Here is a 12504-nt window from a genome sequence, read left to right as displayed (position 1 = left end):
TGGTGGACTGGTGGTAGATAGGTATGACAAATCGATGATATTTGGGGCCACCCAAGTGCCAACTTGTTTAAGTTGCGATACTTGCAACTGCTCCGAGACAAACGGCAATTTCTTAGAAACGATTTACGTAATGTAACTCTACTGGTTATATACGAATTATAAGAAGTTTGAACATTAAACAAAACACGAGTATGTAATATAATGTATTGGATTCAAAGTCTCTAGAAGAGAGATATCTAACTTGACCAAGTACTAATATGGAGTATCATCTAATGAATACGGAGTACCTTTTATTAAATATCTAAAACGAAAATATAACTATAAATCTTGAAGATTGAAATACATATAAAAGGGTTGTTAGCCTACAACGCTAGTATCAAAAGCCAAGCCTTGCTTATATCTTACTAATTAATTTACTATATGTACTTCAATTTCGTTATACGCAAAAAAAAAGGGATAAATTTAAAAATATAATCCGTATTTGCTAACTTGCTACATATAATTGACAAAACAAAAAATTCAATAAATTATTAATGTAATTTGTAATAATTTACAAATGAAATAACAAACTTAAATACACTTGCAAATCAAAATCAAAAGAAATACTAAAAGAACACAATAAATAAAATAAAATCATACAACAATACTCTAATCCAAAAAGAATCAAGAATATCCCTCTATCAAGATCTATCAATTAATAACCCTACAATTCTTTCTAATTTCACCCTCATTGCCACTAAGAACTTCAATTGAACCCATATGAACCATAGCTTTACCAAACTTATTGGCCCAAACATTGCCTTGCCAACCGAAGTTCTTCACCACACTCACAATCCTAGGGTTAGTCATAAGAGTTTGATCAGAGGTGAATAATCCTCTTTTGTTTTGCAGATTTTGATAATATTTGTTGTCCAATCTATTAGGTGTGACAAAGTCTTGAAAGACGGTATGATCAACATTGTTAGGTGAATTTTTAGGACACTTGGATTTCAACATACTAGCAAACCTAGGATCCATGGAAGGGTCTTGTGGGTTTGTAGCATTGAAGGTGTAAAGTCTTTTGGTGAAAGAAGAACAATGTGAGACTCCAATAGAGTGTGCCCCGGAAAGGGTGACCATTTCCTCTACAGAGAGCCCTTTTCGTTCAAAGCTTTTTTGGAGTTGTTGTAAGTTGAAAAACGGTGCAGGTAGATTTTGGTTTGGGTCATTTTTAAGTGAGACTCTCCCATCACGTCGACCTGATTGTACATCATAGTTAATCCCTCCTAGCTTAAAGGCGGTGTCACGTGCTGCAAAGGCTATGATATCTGCACAAGAGACCGTTTGTGGGCATCTAGCTTCAAGTTGTTTCTTTGCCTCGTCAATTACATCATAGCCCTGCATACTTGGGTTGTTTGCTACATTGTCTTTTTCGGCTGGGTTCCCCGGTGTTGAATCAAGTAAGATCGAAGCATCACAACCCTGAAAAGTATCATGTGAGTAAATAGTTTAGGGTGTTTACATGGTCCAAATAAGCAAGCTAGACATACAGAGTACAATGGACTTTTAGGGTCAAAACTTAATAAACATAAAATTCTCAAACAAATAGCATTATTTGCTCATGCAAGTAGTTATCAATGTCTTAAGTTAAAGCATGGAAAGGTGTAAAGATTAAAGTAGCCATAATAATGAATGCAACTATCATTTTCAGGCAATAATCCAAATATATGATATACTTTGATCATGTACATAATAATACGTACCCTAACAAAACAATCATGGAAATGCATCCTGATAAGCCCAGCTCCTAAGTTAGGATTTCTTGCAATCGCATCGTTAACTACATTCCTCACAATTGCCTCTGCCGAGGGACAAGTCCGTTGATAAAATCCCACCTTTAGGGACAACGACGAGGCAGAAGTAGTATACATACATACCATGGAAACAAAGAAGAGAATGCAAAGAACCAAACTCGTAGACATATTCACTCACAGAAACAAAAAAGATTCACTCAGGCTTACTATGATGTAGTTTCTTTGCTAAGGAGTTTTCGTACACTCGATTTTCGTGATAAAGATGTAGGAAGTAAGGATGAAGAGAAATGGAGGAAGAGATGCAGTTTATATAGCTAGGTAAGCGTATGTATGTGTGGTTATGGAGTCGTTGGATAAATGTATAATAACTAATAAGTGGATGATGAAATTAAAACGTGCAGCCATCAAGCTAAGTAGCTTTATGCAGTCTTAGTTAGAAGCTTTGAATAGTTCCATACTACTTCCATGCAATTTTACTACTGTCTTAGCCATCAGCCACCAGCTTCGTAGTTTCTTCAGCTTCACAAATTGGACTACTAAAGGTAATATTAATAATTTGTAATTCTTGCAACCTGCTGAAAAGTTTGAGAATGGAATAAAATAACTTAAATTAATGGTTTAAGTTCTCACTTTTTCAGAAAGGCCATGTATTAATACATAACACCCTTTCACCATCATTTATGATTTTTAAGTATTTTAGTCATTTGTTAGAATCATCTCAATAAATACTTTCAAGTGATCAAATTTGTATAACCTTTATGGAACAATAATTAAAGATATTGGTCAAAGTTATGCATTAGCAAACCTAAAAATCCAAAAATTGTACTTGTAAAAATAATACTTCGTATTAAATATATACGAAGTAGTTCATATCAAATTACTGTATATTGAATTGCATACAACAAGAAACACTCAAAACAGTGATGATTGATCCAACCTGAAACATAACTGACAGTGTTTAGGTCTTTAGGATGGTGGATCATTACTCTCCGGGTTAAACCGTAGTAGCTGTATGGTACTATGGTCCCCTATCTCTTCCCAAGTTTACATCATCCATAATCTAATCAGTGGATGGATCAGATGTTAGCAATTCCTTACCTCATATTCAGCCAAAGCTCTAGCACATCATCACGGTATCTTCCTGGCCAAACAAAGATGTGTAATTTTCCAAACCACACAATCTCAACAATTATATTGGTTCAGTGATCAAGAAAGGTCTCCTATAAGAGATATTGGAGGTTTTCATAAAAAAAGATAACATTAACACTCATCTTACATTCTTACTCAAACTTTACAATGGCGTGAATAGTGAAGCCCACACATTAGCAATGCTATTTAAAGGGGAAAATAAGCCTCGCAGTTTTAAGTTTCCTAGTACATACTCTGCATTGTGAAAATAAAATGACAAGGAGAGAGCCACATTCTACTGTACCTATATATCCTTCAATGAGAGCAATGACAATTGTTCTTCAACTGAGGAGTCTATGTGACAGGAGATGCGACATGATGAAGGGATGAGAATAAGACCAAGACCACGTTGTTCCATAGGTGATGGAGATGATCGTCTAACACTTCGAAACTCTACCGCATCTTGCAGAATTATGTTGCCTTGCTTATCCATGCAGTGAAAGTTACCCATGAAAAAACGTCCATCATTCACACCCACCAGCATTCGACGAAACAGCAACTTTCTCACTTTGTCAATGGCACTTAGTTTGCTAGAATTTGAATGACATTCATCTGACAAACCCTCCAGAGACAGGGATGTTCCTGATTCTCGTTCAAATTCCATATCCAATCACCAAGCTCTTGTAAGATCAGCCACCCTAGTGGAATTGGCAGACTTCAGGTATATCCCCAACGTAACTTCCCTCCACTGCCCAAAACAGGATTTTATTAAAAAAAAATTTAAAAAATCAGAAACTACACTGTCATTTAAGATGCATGTGATTCAAAAGAGAGAATACTGCAAAAGCTTAAAATACCACTATTTTTTGCAATTCAATATATATGAGTAAAATTAATATTAAGTTCAAAAAACAAGCCAATTGTATAAATACGTTATATATTTAAAAAATTTCAAAAGTTTAATTTGAACATATCATTTCAGATATCACTATCAAAATCACAACTATCTTCCCCAGAGCAGGTACACTATGTAGCAAGCATAATCTCTCATATCTGCTTAAACATATTATAAAAGTTTTATGTGATGTAATGCATCATTAACACCCCAGTCCTTATCACTAAACTCCAATTAGAATTGAAAGCAGAGACTAGACACCAGTGTAGTGACAAATTCTGAGACAGCAAGAATCTTCAATCGTATGCCTCATCTACATGGTGAGATGCTTCGTTACCTTCTTAGTCCTTCACTGCTAATGACTAATTATTCGAAGCGACTAAAAATTTCTTCAATCCTACTAAGACACCATAACAATTGAAAACTGAGACAGGACACCACTACTGACTAATCCTGAGACATCAATTTTCTACAATCCTACCTGCTTTTACATGGTGTGATGCCTCATTTACTTCTTGGTCCTTGTCAAAAAAAGGTCCAATTAGAATTTAAAATGAAATAAGTTAACTGCTAGTGACTAAACATTCAAAGTGACAAAATTTTCTTTAATATTGCTAAGACACCATTGGTTTTTGACCATTCGCTATGATTAGAGTTATTGTATTTCTAGTTTTAGTTTTTACACATGCTAACAGACTGACAATTAACCCCTTTAAACCCTTAATAATCTTGTTAGTTCTTGGGGACAAGGTGTTCTTACAGCATTACGTAATGGTTGTGTTACGAGTACATCTTATGCTATAGCCTATGATTCTACGATCAACCCAGAACCAATTATTATGCCCTGCAGCACTAACCTCTCTTCAGAATACAGTCATACACGCACCAGTTATCACCAAGCATTGCTGTTACCAGTACTAGTTTGCTACAAAGGAATCAAACAAACCATACCTCTTAACTAGACAAACAAGAATAAGAAAGAATATATGAATCCCGGAGCATAAACACGAGTGTGGATCAAATCCAGCTAATTCAATTGTCAATTACACAGAGAACAAAACCTACATACAGCCTCCTAAGGCAATGCAGTTGACTAACACATGAACAATCATCAAATTCTCAAAAGACAGTGTTCTTTGCTTGCCAATTGTATAATTTGTATTCATTCTTGAAAGTTTAATAGCTAGATATCCCAACAACAATTAGCTCAAGGGCATAACAAAAATACAAGATTCAATCAATATATCAATCAAACATATTTAACCCCGAATAAAAAAATATAAAAAAAAAAAAATCAGAAAGTAATATGTTCCAATTAGCGAAAATCAATTTGGTAAAAATAAGTAGCTATCAGAATTAATAATGAAGAATTTTTCTTGCCACCAAATTTGCAAATTGAATTATTCTCGCTTAAGTATTTGATTAGCAAAATTGTAAAGCATGTTATAATGTTTTCAGTAATTAAATTATAAGCAATAGTTCAATAATCAGTCCACCTTAGAAGAACCCTAAATTGAATTGACGATTAATCATAAATTGTGAAATTGATATTCGATAATTAAAAATAAAAATAATTAAACAGCTTACCTCACAAAGCTGCTTCAATGGAGGAGGTAGATTCAACAACACAATCAACAGAAAACGTTCTGTATTTTCTCTGCGTATTGCTCAAAAGGAAGAACTTTGTATGTGTAGACAAAGTGTTTTAAAATAGCGGCCCAAAGCCCGAAATTGAGTAATAGTGTCGGCCCAAATTGAGTAAGGCTCTACAGTGTGTGGAAGCCCTGCTCTGTTCTATTGAAATCTGCTCTGCACTCCTCAGAAGCTCAAAAGAATAGGGCCTAATTTGTACGTTACTTTCCACTCCTCTTTGGCTCTTTCCGTTTTCTAATAAGTGCTCCATTTTAAAAAATACTAGCCATTATCCTACGGTTGAAATTGATGCTTCCTCAAGCTCTCATTCCAGCCATGATGATCAAAATCATGATGACAGTTCTCCGATTACCACCGATCCAAGCCAGCCACAAAGCCCCATCAACAGTCAGATTACAATCTGATAAGGGATCGTTCAAAGGCCTATTATAAGGTCATAAAATACTCTGGAGATGAATATGTGCTTTCTTACGCACTATCAGTTGGCGAAGAAACTGTAGTTGGAAAGGAGCCATCCTCTTATTTAGAAGCCATCTCTGGTTCCAATTCCTCTAAATGGCTTGTGACAATGAACGAGGAGATGGAAAGTCCCCACAAGAATGGCACATGGGACTTGGTCGAGCTACCCAAAGGCCGAAAAGCAAGTACCTGCAAATGGATCTACGAGCAAAAAGAAGCAGATGGATCTACAAGCAAAAAGAAGGCATTCCAGGAGTTGAACCTGCAAGATGGAAGGCACGCCTTCTTGTCAAAGGATGCCATCAAAAAGAAGGTATTGACTTTAATGAGATTTTCTCTCCTATAGTTCGTCATACCTCTATTCAAGCCCTTCTTGCAATGGTTGCTATGTTTGACATGGAGTTGGAACAACTCGATGTCAAAACTGCCTTTTTACATGGAGATCTTGAAGAAGAAATTTATATGAAGCAACCCAAGGGATTTGTCGTTCCTGGAAAGGAAAATCATGTCTGTCGCTTAAAGAAATCCTTATACGGTATCAAGCAAGCCTCGAGACAGTGGTATAAGAGATTTGACTCATTTATGAGTAAACAAGGCTACATACGTAGTCACTACGATCAATGTGTTTACTTCTGACAGTACGATGGAGTCTATATCTATCTATTGCTATATGTGGATGATATGCTCATAGCATCCCAAGATAAGACATTGATCGATAAATTGAAGTCTCAACTTCACAAGGAGTTCGATATGAAAGATCTTGGTGCAGCGAAGAAAATTCTCGGCATGGAGATACATCGAGATCGATAGGATGGTAAGTTATTCTTATCTCAGAAAAGTTATATCAAGAAAATTCTTGATCGCTTTAATATGAGTAATTGTAAGCCTGTCTCTACCCCACTTGTTGCACATTTTAAGCTGTCATCTGCATCTTGTCCACAAACGGAGGAAGAAAAGGAGAAAATGGCTAGCATTCCTTATGCTAGTGCAGTTGATAGTTTTATGTATGCCATGGTATGTTCTAGACCTGATCTAGCATATGCTGTGAGCATGGTAAGCAGGTATATGCACAACCCTGGCAAGGAGCATTGGAATGCTGTAAAATGGATATTTCGGTACCTAAAAGGTACTGTAGATGCGGGGTTGGTATTTGATAAGAACTTAACAACTTCTACTAATGTTGTTGGGTTTGTTGACTCTGACTATGGTGGCGATCTTGACCGTCGAAGGTCTCTCTCCGGTTATATCTTCACTCTCTGTTCGGGAGCAATAAGTTGGAAGGCTCAATTACAACCAATAGCTGCTCTTTCCACTACTGAGGCAGAGTATGTCGCAGCAACTGAAGGTATAAAGGAGGCTACATGGTTGCGAGGTCTTGTTATGGATCTTGGCGTACCACAAGCTGTCACCGTGGTATACTCTGATAGCCAAAGTGCTATCTTTCTCACCAAAAACGATGCTTACCATTTCAAGACCAAGCACATCTCCGTCAAATACTACTATGTCAGAGATACTATTGCTCAAGGTGAAATTGTGGTTAACAAGGTACATACTTCAGAAAATCCTGCAGATATGCTCACAAAGCCACTTCCTATCACTAAGTTCGATCATTACTTAGACTTAGTCGGAAATCATTGTTGCTAGATCTTTATTGGGCTCCTACGACAAGTTATCTACAGAATTTGTTCCAACATGGAGATTGTTAAAGTTGTCCCAAATTCTTACAAGCCTATGAAGGAGTATACTACATAATTTGCTAGAAAATTCTAGCAAATAATCTAGCTACCACCTAATACTAGAAGTCAAAGGACTAATCTAGAGATTTTCACTATGTCGGTGGAATTTGGTAGAAAATTCCATTGCAAAATCTTGGCTTTGATCACCGACTTATACATTCCTATAAATATGATGCTATGGCCATCATTTACATGATCAACCCAAGATAAAATCCATATTCACTAAAAGCCTTCTACTACAAAGTCTTTCCACCTTATTAATTCCTTTATACCTAAACTTCTTCCTTGTAATATAATCCACTATTATTCTAATACTCCCTTGTGAGCATTTATTATCGTGAGAGTAACCTTGTAACCATACACTCCTTCCATTAGTTTTATTTTGTACTCTCAATTTAATATAGTGGAATTATTTTCATTGCTCATGTGTCTCTTCGATATTGCTTATCTTGCATTTATCTTTATAATTTCTCGATTTATTTTACGCTTTCGTTACGTGCTCATATCCTAATAAGTACAGCATAAGAACATTCTAAAAATAGAAAAGAGAGTATATGTACCACTAATTTGTACGTAATAGTCATATTGAGAAACAATTGCACAACAATTTCACATGAGAATAAAAAATGACTAATGTAAAATGTCATCAACGTCAATCTTTTACAATATACTACTCTATATTTATTATTTTTTTAAGGGACATTTTAAAATGACATCAATATGCGTTATACAAATAACAAAATGACAATCGCTTTAAAATAAAATTATCCGACCGTTTTTTTTATATCTTTTAGCTCTAAGCCATTCTAGATAATCTCATCATTTATTGAAATTATTCAACATTATTTACCTAACGAGGCTAAAATGCAAGATTAAATGTTCCAGAATTTTTTTCATAACTTTATACTCTAAACCTTTCTAGATAACCTCAACTTTCATTATTATTACTCTTTCTTTTACATTTCCGGATTTCCCCATGTAATATTTATAAATTGATTTATACCCTTCCGACTCTACTAATTACCTCCGAGACTCAACCAACATATTCAAATTCATGAAATTCTTTCAATAAGCATCAATGACTAACTAATACAGACTATTCTTTAATTCAGATTATAACTATTTCTTGACAAAAACATATTCAAATTCCCAAACACTAGTAACAACAGAAGCATGAAGAAAGACAGTAATAACAGTAAACATTATAAACAGAAATAAAAGGTTGAAGAGTACGAATAATTTGCAGAAAGATGGCGTAGCATTAGCTGGATCAGTAGCAGCTACGGAAGAAGAAAGGATTGCTAAAACGAACACAAGTAAAGCAAGACTCAAACAATGCATCCTAATCACCATCTTCAATTATCACTGGAAACCGAAGTCAAGAAAACATCATAAAAAAACCTTCATAAAAACAGAGTTTCAGTAGCATAAAAGTAAGCAGAAATCCGGAATTCCAAAGCATGAATTAAACTAGCTTGAATTAAACTAAATAAGCAGAAAATCACTATAATAACATGCTTTTCATCATAAATTCAAGAATGAACATGAATTCAACACAGAACAAACTTACGGAAATCAGAATTCGAATTATCAAGAAACACACATAAATAAATCAAAATAGGCAGAAATCCGGCATTAACAATCAGATATGACTATAAATATGAAGAATAAAGATAAACATCGAAATCTTATTCGCCAATTTTGCTTACGTGTCATTTAAATTATTTTATTCTAAAATAAATTAATAATCTCGTATTTAATTGGCTACCACTAAAATTTATTATCCTACATGGCGCGCTGAAAAAATTAAATCCTACGTGGCTCTCTAAAAACTCGGAAAAAAACTCTCCTTTGGTTCGATAATTCAATTTTGAATTACTTTGTAAGAATGTTTTTGTTATCAACAAGATTTAAAGGTTGATTGTAAGTGTGATCATGTGGTTTATAATACTACGTATCTTGAGGTTATGAGATACATGAATTGATTTAACTTATTTTACTAATAATTTTTTAAGTAAAAATTATAAGCTACTCCATAATATTTGATAGAACATTAAGTTTTGGGTTTGCATAAGTTAGTTGGAACCTCTCTCCGTAAAGAATTTCCTACCCTAAAGGGCCCTTGATTGTGAGATTCAAATTTTTTTACCATGCAAGCCTTGCTTAATACGAATTACAATATGACAATAAGAATATAGTTGTAATGCCGTATAAATTGAAAATTGATGACAATTATTCCTTGAGGGACAATCGATAGGAAAATGAATGATGATTATATGAGAAGATAAGTAAGCATGTAACTCAAACAATATAGTGAAAACAAATTATTATAACAACACGATAGTAGAAATTATAATTTCACCATAATCTTTTATTAATATTAATTATTTTAATAAAATAGTAAGAAAATTTTGCAAAAAACCACCTTTTATAAGCAATTTTTTCAAGAAACCACCTTATAATTTTTTTTTTTTTTTGCAATGGCACACCTTAATTAAATTTTTTTTTGCAAATCAATACCTTTATGTCGGAAAATGAGGTTTGACCCCATTTTCCGGCGTTGACTACCCCAATCCACCCACGAAACCACCCCTCTCCCCAGCCTCACCCGTAAAACCACCTCCCTCCCCAACTCCACCCACAAAACCACCTTTTCACGACATTGACCACCTTAAACACACCCCTTTAACGGCGTTGACCACCATAAACATATCCCTTTAACGGCTTTGACCACCCTAAACCCTTCACTATAGCCCTAGCCACCCTTCTCCCCTCCATTGCCGCCGACACCCCTAGCCACACTCCCCCGACCCTAAATTAACACTCGAACCACCCTAAATCCAGATTTTGCGAGGTGGTGGAAAGAAGGGAGTTTGATTTCATTGGTGGGGATGAGGAGGGGAGGCGATTTCATGGGTGGAGCGAAGGAGGGGTTATTTCGTGAATTGGGCTGGGGAGAGGGAGGTTTCGTGGGTGGGGTTGGGGTAGTCAACGCTGGAAAATAGGGTTTGACCCCATTTTCCGGCATAAAGGTATGGTTTTGCAAAAAAAATTTGATTAAGGGTGTGTTTTTGCAAAAAAATAAAATTATAAGGTGGTTTATTGCAAAAAATTGCTTATAAAAGGTGGTTTTTTGCAAAATTAATAGTATCATTATTTGGTTTTAATGTTGATAATACCATCTTCAATGTAAAATACAACCTTGGAATCAACCTTAAGCCCCCTATCTTGAACAAAGTCTTCACACTCATTCCCTTGCAAAAAACATTGAGACCTATTATATTGTCCTCCTTTTACCAAAAGCATTTCATAATCATTACCAGTTTCTATGTCATGCACATCCACTTCAGTTGATCCACTCGAATCCATTTCTTGCTGTTGACTTTGACTTAACTTTTCATGCAAATGATACATATAATCGTATTGTGGAAATGCAAACCTTTTACTTTCACCACCTTTGTACGTTGCACTAATCATAATAGGCATGATGATATATGAATATGAATATAATTTTTAAATCGATCGAAGGTTATTTTACTCTATTTTGTGTATTATTATGCTCTAATTCATAAGAATTAAACTCTATTTATAAGAGAACATGCATGCATCTTAAGATCTACTTATTAAAAGTTTCCCATGCTTAATCACATTATTTTAGTTAAAGTTTTGATTACAATCTACTAAGTATATCATCTTTGGTATAGTAAATTATTGAATACAATTATTTACATATTTACATGAGAAGATCTTGAGGTATATGAAGATGAATCTGGTTATATGATGATCATGTCTTCTAATTTTCCATTAACTTGTAATTATTGATAGAGAATAATGTATGTAGAATATTCTCTTCGTATATTTAGAATATATTTTGTAAAAGAATACTATTGTCATATCTTAGATGTCTTTACCTATCATATACTTCGTATATATGGTAATTGCCTAATATACTATTTAGGATTCTCATCGTTACCTTATTAATATTGATCAATATTACCATTATTTTAGTCACATACAATATTATTTGATTATTTTTTTGGGTTCTATTTCCATGTTAAACTTGTAACGAGCTTGCTATAAGCGTATCATTTTCATGTTAGCCCGGGCCATACATAAAACATAACTCTATGTTATGATTCATTGATTCCCTACTTTGCAGGGGAAATAAAAAAAAAATGTTGTAGCACTACCTACATGGACAGTAGCCGCTGATCGAGGCAGCAAATTGAAAATTAAAAAAAAAAAAAAAAAAAAAATCTAGTTTGGGTTTGAGAGAATACATAGGAGAACACAGAGGCCAAAACATAACATTTTTGGAATATCCTTGTTATTAATTGCAATGGTAGTTCGAACATTACACATAAACATGTGGACTAATGTTTAATTAACGAATCATAATTTTCAAATCTATACGACTATGCCTTATCTTTTATCGTAACATTTATAATTATTGATCATTGATCATAAAGGTTGTTTAGCAATCCACCCGTCTTGGTTGATAAAAGTTTGTGTATTGGATTGCTTAACTGTAGAATAATCCAACTTCTTTTCCCATGAAACACGTTTTGAAATATTAGCACCTAGACCCGTACAATTAACTTCAGCAAATATCACATCATTTCTGCATTTAAATACAACACCATATCAATTTTCAAGTCATAAACTCCACTGTTTTAGCACTCCTATTTCCTATATTTCTAACACCTTAGTTGTTTAAACTTAAAAAGACAAAATAATAACATACCTAGTACTACGTATATAGAATTGATTATGTATGACCTGGCCTAATTTAACCTAGGTTTGGTTTGCTTTACTCAAATATCATTTTTTGAAAACATAT

General features: G+C 34.3%; 1 pseudogene; it reads right to left on the bottom strand.

The window, feature by feature from the left end:
* Nucleotides 1–602: 602 nt before the first annotated feature.
* LOC145575061 (peroxidase 5 pseudogene) lies at nt 603–9017 on the bottom strand (annotated as a pseudogene).
* Nucleotides 9018–12504: the final 3487 nt, after the last annotated feature.

Source organism: Chenopodium album, chromosome 13 (genome assembly GCF_948465745.1).
Source record: "Chenopodium album chromosome 13, dcCheAlbu1.1, whole genome shotgun sequence".
Classification (NCBI taxonomy): Eukaryota; Viridiplantae; Streptophyta; class Magnoliopsida; order Caryophyllales; family Amaranthaceae; genus Chenopodium; species Chenopodium album.
This window is presented reverse-complemented; position numbering and strand designations above follow the sequence as displayed.